Source organism: Pezoporus wallicus, unplaced genomic scaffold (genome assembly GCF_028554395.1).
Source record: "Pezoporus wallicus isolate ANWC-B61680 ecotype Strahan unplaced genomic scaffold, APGP_CSIRO_Pwel_v1 scaffold_13239, whole genome shotgun sequence".
Classification (NCBI taxonomy): Eukaryota; Metazoa; Chordata; class Aves; order Psittaciformes; family Psittacidae; genus Pezoporus; species Pezoporus wallicus.
Genome location: NW_026642052.1, coordinates 2887888 through 2910943, shown reverse-complemented (window position 1 = coordinate 2910943; position 23056 = coordinate 2887888). Strand labels below are relative to the sequence as shown.

General features: G+C 39.8%; 1 protein-coding gene across 7 annotated transcripts in view; it reads left to right on the top strand.

Moving 5' to 3' along the window:
* Window positions 1-23056, top strand: part of SORCS2 (sortilin related VPS10 domain containing receptor 2) — a 549260-nt gene that overhangs the window by 141848 nt on the left and 384356 nt on the right. The window contains exon 1 of one of the 7 annotated variants that reach the window (XM_057426802.1): window positions 4724-4860. The exons of the other annotated variants lie outside the window; for them this stretch is intronic. The gene's annotated coding sequence lies outside the window, so the exon portion shown is untranslated. Of the gene's footprint in view, window positions 1-4723; window positions 4861-23056 lie in introns of those variants that run through there. 7 annotated transcript variants of the gene reach the window in all.

The window sequence follows — 23056 nt, the reverse complement described above, 5'->3', positions numbered from 1 at the left end:
TGGAAGTTTCTGCCAGTCTCTGTAGAGGAGGCCATGCTGATCTATCTGCTAATCAGTAGCAGAAGTTTTCATCATCAGGTACATTTCTTTCTTTGATAATTTTCCTCGGCAAACCACAAAGTCCAGTAGTTCATGCTGCTTCTTTGTACAGAGAAGGTTGTATGAAGTCTTGGTTATAGTGAAGCCTAACAGAGAAGAGATATCCTGAGCTTAAAATAATAATCAATTTATGAATAACATAATCTGTCCAAATACCTCCTTTGCAGCAACTCTTTTCCCTCCCCTCATCCTATTTTTTGGCTATTTTTCCTGTCCAGCAGGTATTTGCTTGTAGGTTGTATGAAGTTACAACTTAAGAATTGAAATTCCCCCATTTGTTGCCAACATATAGACCACCTGGTGCCTTGATAAGTGCTCTGTTACCTGGGAATTGTCTTAATTATGTTCTGTAAGTCTTTGTTCAAGTCACAAGTCATTTATTCAGGGTTTGGGCCCAGCAGGTAAACATTTTCAAATTAATTTAGGTTGCTAAACAGAAACCACGTAGATCTCTTGAATGCCGATAACTTGCACTTCCTACTGAATTAAGTAGGAAAAGAGATTATTTACAGCGTTTTGAAATTTACTGTGATTGCTGGTTAAATGACAGGGTAGGCTTTTACTAGTCTCTCGGCTTGAATATGTGCAATATTATTTGTATAGAGAGAGAAGTTTATTAAGTGTCTGGTTTGCATATTTAGAAGGGACATTGGACATGTGCTAATGAAAACACTCCTATAAATTACTAGCGACCACATATGATTATAAATGGCTAAACATGAAGATTTGTTGTCCTCTCTTACCTGTTTTACATAAAGTAAAACAATAAAGCTGTCTTAAGAATCTCTATTATTCCTTTGTGCATGCAAATATAGCAAATGCTCGAAATATTGTAGATACTGAAGGTATTAACAGGTGAATGATTTTTCTTTTATCTTTTTATATAAGGGCATAACTTTGTTTACATGGACCTTTATTTACTTTATTTTCCACCCTCCCCTTTCATTGAAAGCCACAGAATCTTTCTAATTTCTTTGCTGTCATTATCATAAGCAGCTTTGTCCTTGTCCTTACTAATGAATGACAACCATTAGAAACCCAGAGTTGGCAAAATCTATACAGGACTATATACAGCATGAATGGCTTGGCTCCCAGGGCTGCAGTGCTGATGGACTCAGAGCTTTACAACAGCAGACTTGTATCTTGACCAAACTCGGATGCTCATGTACAACAGGGGAAAGTGTTCCCCTGCCAACCCATATCCAGTTGTAAATCGGGCAGGAAATAAAGCTAACATACAAGCAAACTAAAAAATCTCTGAACAGATATAAATGTCCTTTAGTGAGTAGAGCATGCCTATGTCCTGCTGACTGATTAAGAAGATGGTTGTGAGTTGGACATAAGCACAGCCTCGGTTTCTGATGAAGATGTGCATCAATTATGATGATACCTGAATTTATAGAATCTTAATTTCAACAGGGTCTGTCGCAGAAGCATATCTTGTGTTAAAAGTAGTCATGGTGGTTTATGTAGCAAACCTCAACCTTGGCATTGGGTTTTTTTTTTTGTAGCTGGAACTGGGGACTCCTGTTTATTGTATCTTGAAATATGTGCAGTTTTGGTTTATTGTCATTCCCACTGTTGATAACTTGTCCACCTTTGGGAAATGTTAGCTGTTTTAATCTGAGCTAATAGTGGTGAATATTAATACTTTTTAGTGCAATCCTTAGGTGTCCTTCCGTGACTTTGTTGGTACACACCTTGTGACTTCAGCACAGTGACCATATTCATAGAAAACATTGAGCTTGCAGAAAACCTGTCAACAACAGAATTTGATTTTATAAATACATAAACTATACTTTTAAGGTTTCTTTGGGAAGATATCACTTCAACATGCATCTGCATCCATCCATTGTAAAAAAAAAGATGATTTTTTTTTGTACCTAGGTAAAACCAAGACATTACTGTCGAATGTCATGCTGCTTATTCTGTTAGCATTTATGAATTGAAATCTATTTAACTGAATTTGCAATTAAAATACAGATTTTCATCAGTGAATCTAGCTCAAAATACTGTACACGTAGGGGAGGAACTGGAGACATCAGACCCTGTGGAAGTGTACAAGAAATGCAACCTCTGGCTGACATCTTCTTCAAGCCTGAGGCATCTGTCAGCAAAGCTGTATGTGGATGGACTACTTAGTCACCAGAAGGTGGGTGGCACTGAAAATAGGTTTGTGAGACTGACTGTGTGTATTCAGATTATACAGGTTGTGGGGGTATTTGTGGGAACTGAGGAGCCTCTGTTGCAGGAACACATAAATAATGGAGATTTGCACTACCTTGGATAGAAAAACAAGTAAATGCTTAGAAAAAGGGTACTGGGTGCTTAAGGGGTAGGTGGTACGGCTGGATTTGGAAGAACATAAGGCTGCTAAGTCAGCACAGCATATCCTCAGCCTGATGGTGGTGCTTCCATTTCCCTGTGGCCTTTGCTAGTAAGCACTAGGCAGCTCATCTGAAATTCCGGTTGCTTCCAAACAGCCAGCCATGATGTAGCTGGTTTCCAGATGGTTTCCTCTGTTGTTTTTCTCCTAAAGAATTCCCACTCCTTGCTTGCTGGGATGTGAGGGTATGCCTCTGCATTTTGTAAGCCATCTAGATCAAAAGGGACAGAGTTGACACGAGTTATGGTAGCTTCCTCTTGAGCCTGTTCCTCCTATTTGTGTGCTGATCTCCACATGCCTTCCTCTTCTGCATGTCTTTGTAGTCATTTCAGTGGGACAATGTTTACTGTAGTAATCATACATTGATATGGAAGGGTTTATTGGAAGTCAAGAAGCATCAATTGTATCAGCAGTAATTAACATTCTTTAAATCCTTGATCCTCATCCGTAACAACAGAACATCAAAGACCCTGAAGATAAAGGAGCAATAACATCTAATGGTGCAGAGACTGTCATATATCTACATTTGTTTAGTAAGAGTTTGAAAGCAAAACTAGAAGTTCTATTATTTTTATTACTTACAGGAATCCAACTACTTTAGTCTATCATTCATACAGAAGAGGTGTATACTTGCTCACTATTGTGAGGAAGAGCAAAAAGATCATGGTTAGGCAGCAAAAAGGCTTTCTAAAGACTCACACAGGTTGAGGATCTGGGTTTATTCTGCCAGTGTTTCAGAACTGACATCACACTGTGTAGTGAAGAATGCCAGAGTGTTACCATCTTTTCCTCCCTGTGTCCCTGTGGGATGGTTTGTTTTCCACTTCCTTTCAGAGAAACCAGAAATGTTTTTTTGATGTATGAATTCCTCCATGTTTTTAATTACCAAGAATAATCTAGCTAGCATCCTAGTGCATATGTGAAAGCTTTATGGCAGAAAAATAGAAAAAGGAAAAAAAAAAGGAGAATATATTCCATTTCCCCCGGTTATTTACATTTCAGTTACAGGGCCACTACTTGCTGGTAAGGCATGCTTTTGTTTCTTTTCTCTAACACTTCTTTCATATTCAGGAGTGGTGTCCTTAAGCCACATGTCACTGTTAGTTACTTACCTGTGAGCAGAAAGGATCATTCCCACCCTTGTTGCCTCCTGAATAGTTAAACCACAGTGGGCCATCTATTAAGGGAGGCCCAAAATGAGGCAGGGGGACAGACTGTTCAGTACTGGTGGGTGTCTGGAAGAGGTGGCAAAAGTCCTTCTGTGAACATCTTGTAGGTGTCATTCAGTCTCAAAGCCTGGAATAAAGCTTTATTATCTCTCTTATCAATCTTCTTACACTGGAGGCAGTTATAGCGCTGACCTTCGTTATTGGACAGGCACACTTCATATAGTAGTTCAAATTCCTCTTCATTTATTGTATGAAGGTTAGTGGACCAGGCTGAAGTATTATGTTTCACTGCTGTATCCATGGTTGTTTTAACCCATTTATTCTTCTGCAGCTGTTCCACTGTGTACTTGGAGAAGATAGCCTTTCAGACCAGCTCACATGAACGGATAGGGCCTCAGGAAAGGTCTTTTTCTTAAAAAGTACCAAAAAAACCCACCTCCCCAAAGCCCCCCAAACAACAACAAAACCCACCCAATAGCCACATCTGAATAGCTACAGATAACAGAGTCCTGCACTGAGTGTCTGTATGGAACTCTGCCCAGAAAAATGTCTGCTGTACTATGGAAACTGCCCTGTTCTGTTCTGGGTGACCTTATTGAGAGCACAGTCCTGCAAAACCTGCAAACAGAAGCAGATTGTTAACTAGATCAGTAGACTAAACTGCTATTGAACTATGTGAGACTCAGCAGCCTTAGTTTCCTTTGGTACACATATTGATGAGCCAACACTAATTTCTCAAGCTGTTTATGCTTCATGTTGTCAAAAGACCAATCTAATGCTTTTTCATTCCCTTCAGATGGCAGAGAGAATTCTAACCTGCATTTTTCTTCCCAAGTTAGGATGACACTGAAAAACATGGATTCAGCTAGTTTCTGCTGCTGGCCTAGTGTTTCAACCCCTTTCTCTCCCCCTCCCAGCTGCACCTACTAATCACTTGCAGTAGTTTCCCTTACCCAGCCTTTATCTTTGTTCACCTGACATCAAAATCTGGTAGAAACAGCAGTCTCAGCTAGAGCTTTTTAGCTTAAAAGCACCCTTCCAGGTTCATTGCAACAATATCCTTAGGGACTTGGCTTGATTACACTACATGGAACTTGTTGGAACTGCTATAGCGAGTAATTGATCACTTAGTAAGCATGCTTAAAGGTTTGAGAATGAAAGAGGACTGCTTTGGAGGGGCATCTGGTAGGACCACCTTAAACAAAAGTAAGGGTTTTTTTTCTATCAATATGCTGGGAATTCTTATGATGCTGTCATCAAAGGGTGAACTTTCTTTTTTAGTGCAGCAGTATTAGAAATAATGGGTATTAAATGTCTATATGTACATATACAGTGAGCAGATCCTTCTCATTCTCCTGTGAGTAAATTCCTCTATTGCAGAAGCTGGTGATGAGTTATGATTAATTTTTAACTTATGGAAAGTAAAAATCTTAATTTATTCCTAATTCAGAAGTTTCCCCCCATGCATAGACTTGCTTCAGGGCCTCATGTCAGACCACACTGTAGTTTTGCAGCTGTCAGTGCCTCCCTGTGTCTGGCAACAGGTATCTGGGCAACTCTTCATGTAGGCTGCTTTATTAATTGCTTCTGGTTATCCTTCTGCACCAGCTACTTCTCAGTTCCCTGGTGTGATTTGTCTGCAGTTCAGTCCCCAGTGTTCTTTGACTTCACATTATCTCTAATGTCAGCTGACTGGGGACTTGCCTTATAAACGATCTTTCTCATCTCATCTTCAGGATACCAGTGACTAGCTTGCACATGGACCTTTTCTGTTTTTTTTTTAATCCACTTTCCTAGCAGTCATTTCTTCAATTGTTACTTCTGGTGTGAAGTAGTTGCCCTGAGGCTAAGAATAAGAACCGATGTCTTTAAGAAAACCCCAGCTTCAGCATCTGCTTTATGCGTCTGCGTATCACTTGTCTGTAGGTTTGTGCAGTGTGTTTGCATTGCTCATCAGTGTATTAGGAAGCCCCCTTGCTAATTGCAAGCTGACTTTTCACAGGCAGTCTCTTATGTTTTACATCTGGGCACAGAACTCTAGATGGGATGCCCTTGCCAGGTCTGGCACAGCTGGGTTTGCTTCACTTAAGCAGTCTCTTAAGACAACTGGCATGAGGAAAACTGCATGAAAGTATTTGGAATGCATACAAATAGGCATTCAGAACTACTCCTCCTGTCTGCCTTCTGGCTTGCTATCCCTTTCAGTTTCAGAAAGCTGGTCTTTTCTGCCTCCTCCCCTGCTTAGAAGCGCTGTAAGCTTGCACAACTATCTCTAAGACCCACTGAGAAACTGCAAGCAAGAGATTTTGGTATCACTGCTGAAAATGCTGAGAAATACAATGCAGCTTTTTCTTTAGTATTTTCATGTATGGAAAGCTATAACTCCAAAATTCAGGTGCAGACATGCTTGGTTTGATCAACATGATGAGTAAATTTAATCTCATATGGAAATGCTTTTTTCCTCTGAATTTACTGGCAGTACTTAGTAGTTTGGAAGATCAGAATTCTTGAACACAAAACCTTACCATTTCATCAGACATAGGTAGGATGCTACTATTTTTTATTTACTGTAATAGGTAACTACTGTCTTGTTACCCACCTGTAATGCTAAGATACAGGTCTGCTGAGGTTTTTGGCTGGGTAGGTATGGTTTCACTTGGCAAATGCATCTGGCTTTCTGGTTTAGATCACCCAGAAGTGACACAGCAGATTATGCTGGTAATCACAGCCAATCTGATATAGAAAAAAGTGAAGAATTTCAGAATGTCAAAGGAGTAAGAAGGAAGAAGAGTATTTTTTATAAAAGGTTACTCTTTACCCAAAGTGTGTTGGTTTATCTGTGTGTTGTATTGCAAAGGTGGAAAAAGCAAGGGCCCAAGTGTGGTTGGGGCTCAATAGTGTAATTCTGAGGGAGAATAACAATATTTCCCATTATAAAAAGAGATCACAACCAAGTTGCGTTGTTGTTATACTAGACATTTAATGTTGGAAACACTTTGCTTTAGAAACCTAGATTTAGCAATGAATGAATGAACATTCAAGGCCAGGTTGAATAGAGCTTTGAGCTCTGTCTGGTCTAGTGTGAGGTCCCCCTGCCCATGGGCACTAGACAATCTTAAGGTGCTTTCTAACCCAAACCATTCTATGAAATAGGTAAGCCAGGAAAGGAGAAGACAGAAATCCAGGTATTGGTGGTAATGCATCATTAGCAGTAATCCCAATTGCCCAGCCATTAGGGAAGAGCTCTTGTCAGGCAGATGAGATGGATAAAGCAGTTTTGTAATGAGAGGTTTTTATGCTCCTAAACCCAAACTTGCCAAGGGTGGAGTGTAGCCTGGATAAATTGCACCATATGCTCGTGGGTTGTACTGAACCCCTCAGCAGAAAACCTGAAAGCCGGATGGGTTTCTGTGCCTCTTCAAAAGCAGAGTAGGTGTCTGGAGGGCAGGCTGATGGAGGTAACAAAATCACTGCAGTGTTCTACCAGGTGCCATCTCTAATGTGGCTCAGAGCCAAGCCTGAATGAGCTTCCTGGCCCTGTATCCCCATGCATAACTGTGGTTCCTGCTGCTTAAGGACCCAGCTTGTCTGCACAGCCTGCCAGCATCCCCTCACTGCCACAGTGGGCAGAGGCTGGTGAACAGAGGTTTCCCACCATGCTGGAGAGGAGCATGGGGCTGGAGCCAGTGCTGTCTGCCATCACTGTCTGCCATCACCCTGGTGAGTGGTTTAGGGAGGGTGGGCATATGCGCCCAGCACTAGTGGAGGCAGGCACTGACTATGAGAGGCTGGAGGTTCCTCTCCTGCACAGCCAAATGCAATTTAGTCTATGCCTCCCAGAAGCTGAAATATGACCCAGCTCTTCTGAAACAATTTAGCTTTGAAAAGCTGTACATCCTGCCCAGTCGTTCAGCTTTAGGTAGCAGGAGGTCTCATTGGGTCAAGATGCATTGAGAGTGCACATGTCCTTGGACTTGGTTTAGTTTTTCTGGTTTTGAGAGCAATGCTGTGCATAGTTTATAATATACAGAGGGAAAAACCCTCAAATGTGAGCATGGTTTCAACACTGCATGTCTCGGTGAAATTCCTTTTCTCCTAAACTCAGAAGCTAGCTCCACATTGGAGGGTTAGTGCTAAGGGAAAGAGGCAGCAGGAATAAGCAGAGGCACAAACCAAACTCCCATGACTTAGATCTCTTGACGTAGTTTGCCAACATCTTCACAAGGGGACTTGGCTCATATGTTGAGAAAACCCCCGTGTTGTCCATACCCACTGATTTATAGTTTGTTTGAAAGTTTTTCTTTAAATTGATTAATTTTTAGTGCGTGCAGGGACCAGTGACTTGAATCCATCACAGTGTACGGGAGCACAGGGCAGTGGTCTGAAGAGCCTGCTGGCTTACAGAGCTGAAGGAGTTGTTGAGGTTGTTTTTGGTTTTTTACTCATCACGTGCCATAAGTGCTAACTATATTTTTACTCAATAAAAAAAGACACTGTTGTTAGCATTGCATTGCCTGGAGCTGTTACATACTCTTACAGAGTCATTAGGAAGTTAAGACATTGGTAAAACATGCATAGAATTTGAAAGGTGTTTTTTACTTGTAAGGCTTTATATATTTATATATATACATATTTATATATATATATACACAGACACTGCTGAAGAAGAAAAAAAACAGCCAACCAAAAAAAAACAACAAACCCAAACCTGAAAAAAATCAAAGCCAACCAAAAGAAAGAGGAAATTCTACTAAGGAATATAAACCAACTTCTGTGTAACTGTGAAGAGTCTGGCTAAAGATTCAAGGAAATTCAGAATTAAGGCTGAAAATCTATGTTGAAAATCAGTCCTGATTTTTATTTCTTTGTGTATTTTACAGTAGTAAGAATGGAGGCTGGAGTTGTTAGCCCTTTAGCTCTGAATCGAATTCTAAGCCCAACACTTAATATTGAAGGAGAAGGAAGAACAAATCAGCTTTTTGTAAATCAGTTTTTCTTTAATAAAGCAGTGTACTATTTCTGTAGAGGAGAAGGTCCTCAAAAAGTTGTTCTTCACAGGTAACAATACCTCCAGCTTGGCATGCTAAGATAGAAGCATGAATGCCATCTCTCAATAGCAGCAAACATTCATAAGAAGTGCATAACATGTAGGTAGAGGAGTGATATGAAAGCAGAGGTTGCAGTATTCTGCAAACTGAAGGTGATCAAAAGTCAGGATATTAAACTTATTCAGAAATCAGTAAGCATCTTAGAGTCCCTACATATATGTATATATTTTAATCAATGTATTATATACAATCAGTGTAAATATAAACATATAATCAGTGTCCATTATATTCCTACCAGTGTTTACTTTCTGACCTCTGAACAGCTGGAGTTTACTTGCTGAAGTCTTTTGTACTTTTCTTTGAGATTAAATATTATGACACAACCAGATAGAATTTATAAAATAAACGATTTTCTGTAGTAGGTGTTTAATTGCAGTGAAACCCAGAAGTGAAAAACAGTAGTTATAAACCACTGATGCTGAATTCTTTTCCATTTGGTAAGGTCACTTAAAGCTTTGCATTTTATTGATGGAGAAGGGCAATATTTACAAGAATTTAGGTGAAATGGGAGGCAGAGAGGAGGAAAGTTGCCTTTATTTTTTTAAAGTAAAGAGAGCTTGCTGTTCCCTCTCACTGCTGGGCTGAACAGTGTTTCCTCCAGATGCGATGAGACCTCCTCCTACTGTTTCACTTTCTTTTAGACACTGAGTGCACATCAGCCGGAGTCAAGGTTGTTGACAACCACTGCCTTTGAGATTGAAAATAAATCTCATGATCTAGAACTCAGAGAAAATATTCCCTGGATTTCCCTCGAGAGCACTAATCCCTATTTTTAATTGGGAAGCAAAGCTTTAAAAGTATTTTATTAGGCCTCATGTTCCATGAAGTAGAAGAGTAATTTGCACAGAAGCAGCTTTGTATTCCAGTGGTAGTGAAGGAAATGCTTGAAATGGGCATAAAGGTTGAACAGAAATGCATTTCAAGTGTGCTAAACAGCTTTTAGGAAAACACTGCTGCCTTGCTGGGGTGTTGGTTTGTTTGTGTGTGGGTTTTCTTTTTTTTTAAATGTACATATTCCTCAAGAGATAGTAGGCCATATTTAAAGAAGAAATCTACTAGCTGCCTCACTAGGAGGCCTATTACCAGTTGCTGGCTTCTTCACATTTTTATTTAAAGCCTTAGAGCTTTCATATTCCAAGTGTATCTGGAGACATTACCATGCAGTTCAGGGTCATTGCAGGATGTCTGGAGTTTAAATTTGCTCTGTGCTCCAGCATTCTTAAAATACTTTTTTAACAATTTTAATACGTTTCATTGGGAAAGAACTGTCAGAACCATCACTGTTTCTATTGAAGCTAGCATGCCTGCATGATGCTGTAAACAAACTGATGCCCACAGTTCTCTTGCAGTACTAAGTTGTCTTGGGTAATGCTCTTCCCTTTGCCCTCAATCCCCCTCCAGCATCACATGCTTTATAGCTGCTGTAGACATGTGTGGCTGCTGTAAGCTGGACGCAGGCAGGCTGTGCTGAGACCACAGACATGCTCTGACGGCTTTTTTTTTATGTAGAAGACACACGTCTCTGGAGGATTTTTGTGGGTAAAGAAATTCAGTTGCTGGAAACTGAAGGATAGTCATGCCAAAGACAAACCAAAGTAGTTTTGTCATCTTGCAGTGTAGAGCTTTTTATTTGCAGAGGAGAATGCTATATTGTGGTTTAGGTTCTGCAAACTGGATCTGGATCTGCAGGTTGGAAGGGTTGACTTGAATGTCTTCAGAGTCTATGCTGTCAATAGGTATCGTTCTAAGGCTCGCCTTTTTTCTGTAATTCCCCTTTTAATACAGAATTATTAACTTTGGAGCTTGCAGTCTTTCTGCCAGCCTTGGGTAGTCAACTTTCAGCTAAGAAATTCTGAATGCAGTTTGTTGCAGAAACACAAAAGCCTGAGCTAATTTCTTCTCATATACTTTAAAAAAAGGATGAAAGGCTTTCCTTACAGCATCTCTAATGAGTTATTTGGATTCTACATCTCCCTCTGCACCTCACAATAGAGAGTAAGCAGTCAAGTCAGGACTGATTTTACCTTAATAGGAAATATCTATGTTTCCAGTAGAAAAGAATCTTGAATTTACTTAAATTCCTTACAGCTCTAAGTAATTCAAGGCATAGCACATCCCCTGTAGATCTGATAGCTGAAGCAGATAAAAACACAATTAAATTTAATAAAGTGTAGATTTGAATCACAGTTTGGCCCGAATGTAACCCTAAAGTAAGCGTCTTGTATTAATATTTACAATAGATATCAATCACTGCAATTAGTAATAACACTAATGAGACAGAAGCAAAATAGTAACCTTATTAAAATTCTCATTTCAGGAATGTAATGTGACTCAGGCATTTGAAGTGAAAATGGATGCACACTGATTAAATTTGAAAAATCATGCTTTTGAGTCTTAATCTTCCTTATAGTTCGATTTGACACTTAAGTTTCACAGTTACCTACAGTGGAAATGCAGTTTTCCATTAAAGTAAATGGTGGTCATCCTTGGAAGTGCTCAGCACCAGGCTGGGATGTGGCTTAGAGCAACCTGGTCTATTGGAAGGTGTCCCTGCACATGGCAGGGGGGATGGAACTAGATGGTCTCTGAGGCCCCTTCCAACCGAAACCACCTGATGATTCTATGATCAGGAGAAAGAAAGCTGGAAGATCTGGTCTTATAGCAGACTCCTGCTGGAGCAGGTTTGGTTATCATTTCTCTCTGGGGTTGTCTAGCAATTCAAGTTTAATTTTGCATAACCTAAAGTAATTAGGAATTAGGAACATTTATGGTAACCGTAAAGCAGGTGATGATAGTGTCAGATGTAGTATTGATAGCATCAGGTGTGGTAAATATGTGGTGATAAAAATACTGAGTTTTCAGGTACTTTCCCTACTTTTCTAATCAAAACAACACTATAAAATAGAAGTGCTTGATTTCATATTGCTGTTATGATCTTTCTCCTCACTCAGACAGTAAACGAGTACAAATACTTCTCCCCATATCTTAGCCAAGAAATGCACATTTGAAAATGGATTCTTAGGAGTTTCTACAGCATCTATTCTCCTGCCAGGAACCCTCTGTTCTGATCCTGATTATTTTCAAGCTGCAATCATGTAAACCATAATGATGATGAAAGATACTTGGTGCTGTAAGTAAGGATTGTAAACAAGAGTAGAAAATGATTTTCAGTGCTGTCTTGTGCTTTGCAAGCTTACCAGCGTGACCTGTTTCATGACTGCAGCATTTGCAAAAACAGTCTCACAGTTTCTTTGCCATCTTTCATCTTAGACAATCTCTCCATCTTCTTTTTCTTCTCAATTTCAGACTTTCTTCCTTTCTACAAGACCTATAGCACAGAAGTTTCTTGTGAATGCATCATGCAGAACGTTCCTGACTGTAGCAGAAGTGTCTGTCCTGTTTGTTTTTTTTTTTTTTTATTGTTTGTTTTTATTTTAAACTATAAAGGATCCCTTTTGTTTATATCGTATGGGTTGCATACAAAGAAATGAATCAGCTTCTGTCTGCCAGTTGTAAACCTGTCACTTCTGTTATTAAACACATTTTCTGTAGCAGCAGATGCTGCAGTTGCTGCTGCAGCCAGCTCCTGCTGGCTGTCTACGTTTGGTAAGTGTGGAGTAGTGCAGTTTGCGAAATTCTAGGTAAAATGTGGTTTCTGAGCCACTGCCTTTGGTTCTTTGCTACTTTGCTGTCAAGAATCACCATTACTCCTTGGTTTTGGAGATATTTCCCCTCCAGCTCCCTATTCAAGTGTTTACCATCTTAGAGAATTTTCCCTTTTTTTTCCTTTATCTTTTTTTCTGCTTTCCCTGTAATAATACACTCTCTTTAGCTGATCAGACTTCGAGAAGGCCTGGTGAGCACTGCTTTTCTGTCTTACCATTGGACACAATATTTGATGTTGAGTTGTGTTTTGTTCAGGCCATTAGCATGCTGAAATAATTGATTATAGAATAAGAAAGAAATCTGTTCTTGGTCTTTGGGAGTTTCTGCCTCATGCTTGTAGTTGGATCTGTACAGGTAGAGCTGTTTTCCTCCTAGAGGATGAATGATGTCCATTACTTCTGTGTGGATGTACAGGTTGGTGGTTTCCCTGTGTCTATGAATACAGTTGGTGAGAGCTGCTGTCCCCTGGGTGCCTGTTTCATGGCCAGTAGGAGAAGGTTAGCTTGGCTTGTTAGCTGGAGAGGTAGCATCCAGAAAAGCACAATTTTTGACTAAGCAAAGACTGGGCAATCCAAAGATATTTCTGTACATGTAAAATGAATTTCCTCTTTCCTCCTCTTCATTGTATCTCAGTTCATGGGTTAAGCACACTGGCTTTAGGGTCTTGCAATATTGTGAAATGTGCTGTATATAGACTTTATATGGGATTACCTAGATTTACATGTTCTCTGGGGAAGGGATCTTTTGAGCTTAGTGTTTGTGAAGCATCTAGTACAGTGGGTTCAATTAAAGGCCTAATGTGCAGTATCGTCATGAAAACTAATGACCTTTCAAAGTTCAGGGAAGAGCTTAAGTAAAAACAAACTAAAATCTTTCTCATTACCTGCCTTATACCCAACTTTAGGTTCACTGTCGTGTCAGAAAATCTTTGCATTTAAATAGCTCCAGATAAAAGCAGAATATACAGAACAATTACAGAGGAGATGCAGGGCTCCGTACTACTTGGCTACCAACCATCATGACTGTCTTCCCTGTCACTCCTATTTATTTTCACATGCTTTCAGATTGCTTTCATCCTTCCCCATCAATTTGAAAACAGGTTATTTCCTTTTTTTCTCACAACGCTTCTGAACTCCCAACCTGTTGTTAGAGGCCCATCATTGTTCTCTTGGGTTTAGGACAATTTTCCTTACCCTTGATTGGACTTTCATTGATAACTGGGAATTTGACTGACAGGAGAAAACTGCAGTCGTTTTCTTGCCTTTCTTGCCAGTGGTTTGGAAGAGAAATTTCCAACCCATTGCACAGTGCTAATACCTGTATGTACCTCATACTGGGGTTCCATATAAATTTGGTCTTATTACTGCTGACTTTTGTTTTGCTGATAGCTCCTGCAAGTCTTTCCTTCACAGGAGATGTTTCGGTACCTTAAAACTCATTTACATCTGTAAATCGTGCCTGCAGACTTATGAAAGTAAGATGGTAATCTTAATCAGATGACTGATTAAAAGTAGTCTTTTTGTATTCCAGTTGAAGAATTCACCATCTGTGATCTTTAATTAGACTTTACACTAATTAGATATGACAAAGCTGCATAGTGCCGAGTTTGAGGAAAAATTTATTAGGTATAATATATGGCTGATTTGGTTTTATTGCTCAACTGTAAATAAAATCTTCCTCACATTTCCTGGGCATCCATATTTTCCCACTCCTGTAGGTTTAAAGAATTCCCTTTTGGTCATTAATGGCGTTATGTCGGTTGCTATAGTGATACCGATTTCCTGTCTCAAATTATTGTACTTCAGAGGTACATGAGGCCTTTTAATCTTCTGTATTTCTTCCTTTCCCATTTCAGTCTTTTATTTTACAGATGCACCTACTCAAGGGCTAAATTCCTGTATTGTTGGTCTTCTTTTCCACTATCTGTTGGAAACTAGAATTAATATATACCTTTCCCTCATAGGACTAATGAAGATTTCTCCTGCTTTATTCATACCCTTACTCAACATTTCTCTCTGTATTGAAGCCCTAAAAACCTTATATTTAGTTTTGTTATGGGTCACTAACCTAGTGAAGCACAGGCTGTTCACCTTGACCAAATCAAGAGCAGCTGCACCCAACCAAGTGGAATGTGCACATGGATAAACAGCAGCTTGTTGGTCATGATAGATGCTACGTTGAGTGAGATGCTACTGAAATTCAGTGTAATTCAAGGTGGGCCAAAGCTCCATAATAGAACTTAATGGGGACTGAACCCCAGCTGAGGCTGCTGGTTTGGTGATACATGTAGTAGAAAGAAACTATAGAGCAGTATTAGCTGATCAGTGTTCCCTTTGTTTCTTACAAAGTTCACGTGGCAGTTGAATTTTCTATAAGAATCAAGCTGTTTATGGGGGGTTGTCACTATTGGGCATTGCTGTATTGCTTCTCATCCTCTATACATCCCTTTGAGGGTTGCTCTGCTGAGAGATGGGTGTGTACTTGTTAGTCTTTTGATGCAATATTCCTGTTGATTAGGTGATCTGCATTTGAGACTTCCTGCAGTATGACACTGCTAGTGTAACCTTGATCATCAGCATTTATGGAATTTGGTATGCTGTGTGCAGTGGGTAACCCTAAGCAGCCTCAGTTCAAAGGTCCCTATTGCTAAATGCCTTTCTACTCAGGAATCACTCATACAGGTGAATGATGCTATTTCGGATCCAGATCACATCCTAAGAACTTTGTGGAATCACGCAGACTGCTAGAGTTTCTAAGCAGCAGGAAAAGAATCATTACTGAATAAGGTTAAAAGGAAAAGATTCCAGGTGGGATTACTTCATTTCTGAATGGGCAAAACATGTTGGGGAAGGTGCATATAGAATACATTCGGGAAAGTCGGGGAAAGGAAGAGATCTGTGTGACCAGAAGCAAGTGATGTGTTTTTATTTTAGCATGCTAAAACTAAAGGAGAAAAGAGAAGCAAAGAAGACAGATGTGTGTGGATCCCAAGATGAATTCATGTCCCATGGAATTATACAAACATCATTGCCAGCCTACTAAATTCCTGTATAACTGAGAAGGAATGCACAATATGCTCTTCTTTATTAACGTCTTTCTCATTTCTATATATGTTGTTCTACCCCATTTTCTTTATAATTGAGGTACTCTTCTTATTTCTGTCCCTTGAGTGCCAGTCTAATGTGGTGGATTTATGCTGTTTGTTCAGCAAGATTCCTACTTTCCCAAATTCTGTCCCACGTGCATTTAGCATAATTTTGTTTGCACTTCCACTTGCTGCCTGCTTGTTTAGCTTTTTCTCCCAGGCCATTAGTTCAGTTCTATTTTCTTGTTGGGGACAAATACTTATTTCTGAGATGGAAGAAATTAAGTCTTCTATGCTAAAATAATCTTGTCCAGGATACTTCAGATGTAGTCTGTTGTCATTCCCTTGAAATCCATATGTGATGCTATAGATTGGTCATAGAAATAAACTGGGCTTCTCATGCTTCTTTTCCAAACAATAGAAGTTTCTGTGGCTGAACCAGTTGGCAGCAGGTGGATCCCAAAGCAGTATCTGCACCACACCAGTAACAACTATTTGCTTTGGCTGCCAGAAACTTACCCTGTGGTGTTGTCTGGTTTATTATTTTTATTGCTGTTCTTGGGTAGCAGCTGCTTGCTTCGCTATCTGTTTTTAGCTGCCTGTGTGTGGGCATAAAACCCATGTGAGGATCACTCTACTGTGGTTGTAAAAGCAGAAAATAGATGTATTTTCATCTCTCAAAAGATCTTTAGATGTTTTCAAAGAGAAGTGAACTGTGATTGTGCAGGGTGAAAAGGGTCTTGTGCTTTTTAACTCCTCTATGATGACACAAGGGACAACTGTATTTCTTTCTACTTTTTCTGTTCATTTGATTGATACTGGGAATTCAAGGCTTGTCTGGCTCAGGGGAATCCACAGGATTTATCTTTTCTCTCTTTTATTTTGTACTTATTTGACTTCATCCCTATGATCGGTTTAGAAGTATTTTTATTAGCTTTTTAACTCTAATTGAATTGTGGTGCTATCTCTCCACCTCAACTGTAAGAGTATGCTGTTACCACGTCTCGGAACCTGGGAGAATGTTGTAAAAGAAGCCAGGAAGAGCAGGTCAACCAGGGTATGAAAAATATTAAGCTTGTAATATTTTTCTTGCTTTTTAAATTTGAGGTGGGAAGAGCAGACCTAGATTAAAAATGATGTAAAATGAGTATTTCCCTAGTTACAGGCAAGGTAGTAAGTCAGATCCAAGGTCAATCCAGGAGACTCAACAGGCACACCTATGACACAGCTCAGGCACGATCATGTGCTAGAGCTGAAATGAGGATACTGAGCTGTGGACAAGAGGGTGCATGGGTTGGGGTCTGAGGTGAGGCTGCCAGGGCAAATAAAGTCTATTGGTGCTCTGAGGACCCTGATAAATTTAACTTTCTTAAAGTGTTTGCTAGAAGAATCTTACAGCCAAAGCTACTGTGACAGGTTAGAAGTGCCCAGTTGAGCTGAAAGGTGGATAATATTGACTTTGAGAATGAGTGAATACTAGCTTTCAAATGGAGCAATTATAAGGCGATAATATCATTGCAGCAGTGGGGTGGGTGAAGCCTGTGGAGACCTACGATTCCAGTTCTTGCCCTCCTCTTACCGAAACTTCTTGTACAGTAAAGGAGCTGTGTAAGGGAAAAGACAGTTATATTTCTTAGGAAAGCTAAAAGAGATGACAATTGCAACTGAATTACTCTGAAAATAATCAATGGACTTATATCACGCTTGCTACAAAGCCTGGCTTTCCAAAATGTTTTTGTGCTTTTCCTTTCCTGTGGAAAGGAACTGCAGGTGATACTCAGTTCAATTTCATATCAAAATACCCAATTTCAGATAGAAATCAAGTATTGCTGCTAATAAAGAACTGAAGTTGCTGATGTTATAATTTCCATAAAAGATATGGATGCAAAGGGAGATGATAGTGAAGAACCAAGGTCAAAAAATCACGTTCTTTAATTCTGTCTGACTAATCATAAAAGTACGTGGTTTCCCAAGTCATTTGTCTTTCAAATAGAAGACTCTTGTGGTAGGGGTATCTCTTACACAATGCACTTGGCCTTCTGCCAACAGATGAGGGCTCCAGATTGATACTAATGAGAGAAATATTAATGCACTGTAGCATGTCAGTTATCTTGAAAAGGTCTCCAGCAACCATTTATCACTGAAATTTCACATCTTGTAGCTGGGGACCAAATTGTGCTACATGTTAGAATAGTTCTGCCAAATTTGATCCATCATTAACTTTCATTTGTTGATAATTTGAACAGGAATTTTTATTTAAGTTATGCATCTTTGTCAACTTGATGGAAAAGTCCTGAATTGCCATGTTGTCATTGATGATGAGTGATGCTGTTTCACAGCTGACACTCGACTGTATCCTGAAATGGTTTAAGGCATATAACTCCCAGGAAAAAATCCTGAGACCAGGGAATTTATTTGTTGCGTTTAGGGGGAAGGAAGACTTTTATGGTGTAAATTGGATCTTCAATTACTGAATCATGCAAAGAAATAATGCACAGTAGGGTTTTTTTTTTTCTTCTTTAATTGCTTGGGTTACCAGGCTTCCAAGCAGAACAGGATAGTTATAAAGTGGAAAGATAACACCAGAGTAAATTCTGTTCATCTGCTAGCTGGTTTGAGTGGGTCAGATGACACACCTGAGGTGCAAGAAGGCAAATGAATCCATTGTAGGGGATGTGAAGCAGCCACAAATCTTGGCACTAAGGAACATTGACATCAATTGCCTAAGACTTCAGATAAAGGCAACATCCCACAGGGGTTTCAGCAGGGAGGCTCAACACAGAAGCATCCCCCACCATAATATTGTGGGAAATCCTTTGGCTAAAGGAGTTTGTTGGGCTTGTGCAGTATAGGATGGCTACTCCTTTTTACTACTACTACAGGATAACATGTAGTAGTCTATGGAAATACATATCTTTCTGTGTAAGACTGGACCGTTGCAAAGCTCATCTGCTTCTTTTCCCTGTGCAAGGCATACTTTAGACAACAGCTTAGACTTGTGGGTTATTTTTTGTGGTGATGCGTCTTTTTTAAAGTTCTCAAGTAAAATTCTAGGTGACATGTAGAACTCTGGTCAGAAGGAACTTGGAGAAGGCTCATACATAGTAGATTTTAATCACAGTTTAATATACTTCTGTGGTGTGCTCAGCTACTGTTTTCAGGAGTGTGGTATAAGATGCCTGTGTTGAACAAACAGAATGGAAATCAAATTGAATGTACTTAAGCGACCATTATATAATTTAACAAGCTTAGGTGATATGAATTAAAACCATAATGAAAGAGACGAGAGGGTTAAACACTGACTGTAGCTGTATGAAGTGCCTTGGAAATGGAAGCAAAGCCTTGGTATTAGGAAGAAACAAACATGTTTTCTTTCTGGAAAAACTATGACTGACCTATATTTAAATGGACAGTGTAGATGATTTCATCATGCCAAGCTCAGGATTGTTGTATATGTTTTATGCCTGTGTTTGATATAATTTACTCTTCTGAGAATCTGTAGCAGTATGAAGGCCATAGGTAGCCTTTCTCATCACTTGGTATAGGGATTAGACCCTTGCATCAAAGTCAAGAGGCCATGGTCGTCATCATTTCTCCATTATCCAGGGTACTGAGAGGTTGGCGTAGGCTTTGTGCAATGTACCTCATCCAGGATATGCTTGGCGTGTAATTTAAAGACCCTTGAATCACTGTACTGAGCTCCCCAGGTTTTTGGAAAGGCCAATTAGCTTTGGTTGTGAACATAAAATACTTCTGTTCTGCTTCTAGACAAAACCTGGGCAAGAAGCAGCAAAAATGAATTGTTGTATCTGAACTAATAAACCTTAGCGTGCTCTGCAGAGACCTACATCAATAACCCTGCACTGTTAATTGGCAGCTTCAGTAATTTGACCATGTCTGAACAAAATTGACAGAGTTGCCAGCATTTTTGCACCTCTGTCATATTGTCCCAGCCTTACAGTGACCAGCTGCTGGTTGTCACTATCACTAGGAGTTGTTCTGATCCCCACTGCAGCAAGCCTTGTGCAAAGAGGTGTTTTTTTGCCCTGAGCATGTGAAGTCCTGGTGTCTGTTGTTGTACTGAGTATGGGGTGGAGACAGTTCTGTTTCTCAACCATTATGCTAAATGAAGACCTGACTTTGTGTGGTCTTATGGTGGTATCTCTTTAGGGAACCATGGTACTTGATGAGGGATTTCCTTCCTGTTTCCCTTAGCTTTTAAAGCAGAGGGCTAGTGATAATACAGCAGGGTGGGTTTGGAAAGAGTGCTGCTGAGGTGCAGGCTCAGTATGGGACTGTCACAAATGTATTATGTCCAGCTGCCTATGCTACCTAGTGTTAACATCCCTGGAGATGTAATTTATCTGTTCTTTTAAAAGCATCATGGTTCATTAGGGGGTACATGAAGAAAATCACCTAAGTAATATCTCGGTTTGCCTGTTTTGTGGCAAGTTGAGTATGGCTCTGATAATGGGCATATGAATGTCTCATCTAACAGCAATATAAAAATCTCCAATGCATATATCTTAGTAAGTAGTAAGAAAAGCTTTCAAATTTTCTTAAGAGTTTGTTATTTTCTAGGTAGTGTTTAAATGATTCTAAACCCCATCTTACAAGTTTTGTTTGTATTTCCTGTATTTTTGTACATCATTTTGGATCTCTTGATATTTACAGTTTATTGCTTCTTAATGTTAGCATATCATTTACTTAATCAGCTCCTCTCATCTACTAATAGCATTTAAAGTTGTGCTTCATGTTCAGGTTTGTCAGAAAAACAAATGCATGGGTCATGGAAAAAAACCCAAACCAACTCCTGAAAAAACACCCCATTTCTTCCCCCCTTTTGCAAGAATTAAAGAAATATAAAAATCAAACAGTGTGTATGTATTGCAGGACTCTGTGATATGTATAGCCAGAGACACTATTTGGGTATCGTGTAGAGAATGAAGATGCTCCTTTACTTCACCTGTGTCGGAAACAGGTTTTGAGTCTGGCAGTCACTGTTGAAGGAAGAAGTTTAGGATGTTTTTCTAATGATGATGCATATATTTCATTTAAAGTAACTAGCAAAGGTTTTGATGAAGCTCATAAACTTAATAGCAAAAAACCTACGTGATCTTAACATGAAAAACTCCATAGTAGGAGTATGACTATTCATTAACAACCCACTTAGCTCATCACTGGATTAAGTGATGTGATTTAGTCACCTTCATTATTGCTGCACCATGGAAACCAGCTGGATACAGAAACTTGTGTGTTTTGGAGGACAAGTCATGGTCAGTCACCTTAGCAGTGAGGCATAGGGGAATTGTGGAATTTATTTTGTTCAAAGTATTCTGTAAAAGGAACAATTTACATTTCGGTTGTTGCAAACTTTTTGCTTATTGATGACGTAACTTTTGCAAGAGAAGTGATCCTTGGGGAAAACAAGAGTAGACATCGTTATAACAAACTGTTGCTTTCTGTATGCAGTGTGGAGGTTCTACCTTCTCCCTTTACACGCATTCACAGTTCACCTAAGTTTGTTTTCAATTTGAAGTGTTGCCATTCTTGCCTTGGGGGGGGGTAAGAAAAGAGAAAATTAAATGGTAGGAATCTGTGTTACCCCTTAACAGCATTGGACTGAATACACTAATGGGGTCACAGACTGACAGTGTGTCTCGATGTTTTCCACTGAAAAGCATATAACCTGAATGGGGTCTGAAATACACAGTTAGAAGGTGTAAGGCCACATGGTCCCGGCTGGTATGGTCTGAATTACACATGTATAACTGTGGTCAATTGAAGATGGCTGGGGAGTGAGTCCACCCATACTCCTCAGTGCGAGCACATTGCTCTGAGGCTGTTGCTCTGTCCTTGTGCCTGCCTTAGATAAGAGAAATTTGTCTGCTGGAGCTGCACAACAGTGAACAGCCTCTGACTGCCTTTGGATGCCTGTGACAAGGTCATCTTGGTGCACAGCCCTGGGGAAGGCTCTGGGCACAGCCCTCTGTGCTCTCTTACCCTTAGTCCTGGGGCTGTGTGATCCCTCAGCAAAGGATCGTGTTGGCCAGCACACTGTTCCTGTGCCCCCTCCGGGAGCTTGTTGCTTCTCACAGGTCAGTGTGAGTCAGAAATGAGAGCCTGGCTCTGTGATCATTAATCCCAGATCAGGGGCTCCTTCATCATCCAGCAGCCCAAGTGTGATCTGGAGCAGTGCTGTCAAATTAGGCAGGCAGTACAGCGTGAAATCCTTGCTGGCTTCGTGCCTGATGCTGGAAGACAGATGTTACCTGATCCATAGGGGTGATTAGAATGGTGCAGGCAGATAATACCTGAGACAACATAAAGCTTGACAATGGAAAATTAACTTTTCAGCATTTACTCATCAGATTTGAACTGTCAGGGTGACTTAATACTGGAGCAGTGCTTTGATGGGGGATTTTCAGGAGCCTGAGGGGTAGCTCTGCTGTAGTGTCAAACTGCAGTCTAACTTTGCTTCAACAGCTGTTTATGTAATGCCGGTGGTGAAGCTTTGGAAGGAAATGAGTGGATAAAGTTCCTTGACTGCTTTTGAAACCTTACCATGACAGAGGTCTGTACGCAGTGGGTGCTGTAGCTCTTCCTAACCAGCAATCAGACTCCACTCATCGCAATTAGTGGGCAGTCTAAGCCTGGCTACCAATGCGCTGCCTGTATGCAGTGCCATTAAAAGAATCCAGCTGCAGATGAAGCACAATTTGGCATATTGCTGAATACTTTGTTTTCTCAGCTTTAATTTTTTAGGCAATTTTATTGTAATTTTGAGTTTCTTCCCATTTCTTTTTCTTACCCACAGCAGGAGAAGGAGATTACAGTAAAATAAGTTTTTCCTTCACATTATCAGCAGCATGATTTGCCATTTTAAGGGCAATGTTTTTAGTCTAGCAATGTGTTAGATATGTTTGTAAAAGAAAGGAATGCTTGGAAATACAGCTTTCCACCAAAAGAAAAATTAGCTGAAGTGTATATCTTACTGAGTTTTGTGAGGAAAATCTGGTTGTAAATTGATGCAAATTATTTGCACAATCTTAAGAGCTGTTTAATACCTTATACCTAGTTAATACTCTCCCTTCCAAATCCTGACCAGCTGCAATGAAGCATCATTTCAATAGATAATTTTACAGTCTGCGGAAGAAGGGGCTCAAAAGTAGTCTCTGAGGTAGATGTCCCAAAATCACAGGGTTGTTAGGGTTGGTCTATAGCAGGAACTCACTGGTGCAGATAACTTGTGTGAATTTGAAGACTCATGCTTTACAAAATTAGCTCATTTTGTAGGCTGAAACTACAGCAACTCTCAGAACATTGTCTTAAGGATATAAATTGGTCTTAAAGGATGATTAGAGGAAGGGCAGCTTTTCAGCATACAACGTGCTACTTCAAAGTTACAAACGTTAAGGGGAGACTTCTTGCTGTAACATATCTGGCATTATCCTCTTGAAGACAGGTTGTTTTTCTAGTGTGACTTGCTGTATGTTGTGGTTACCAGATGTTACAGCAGTAGGATATATCATATTATTTGAGA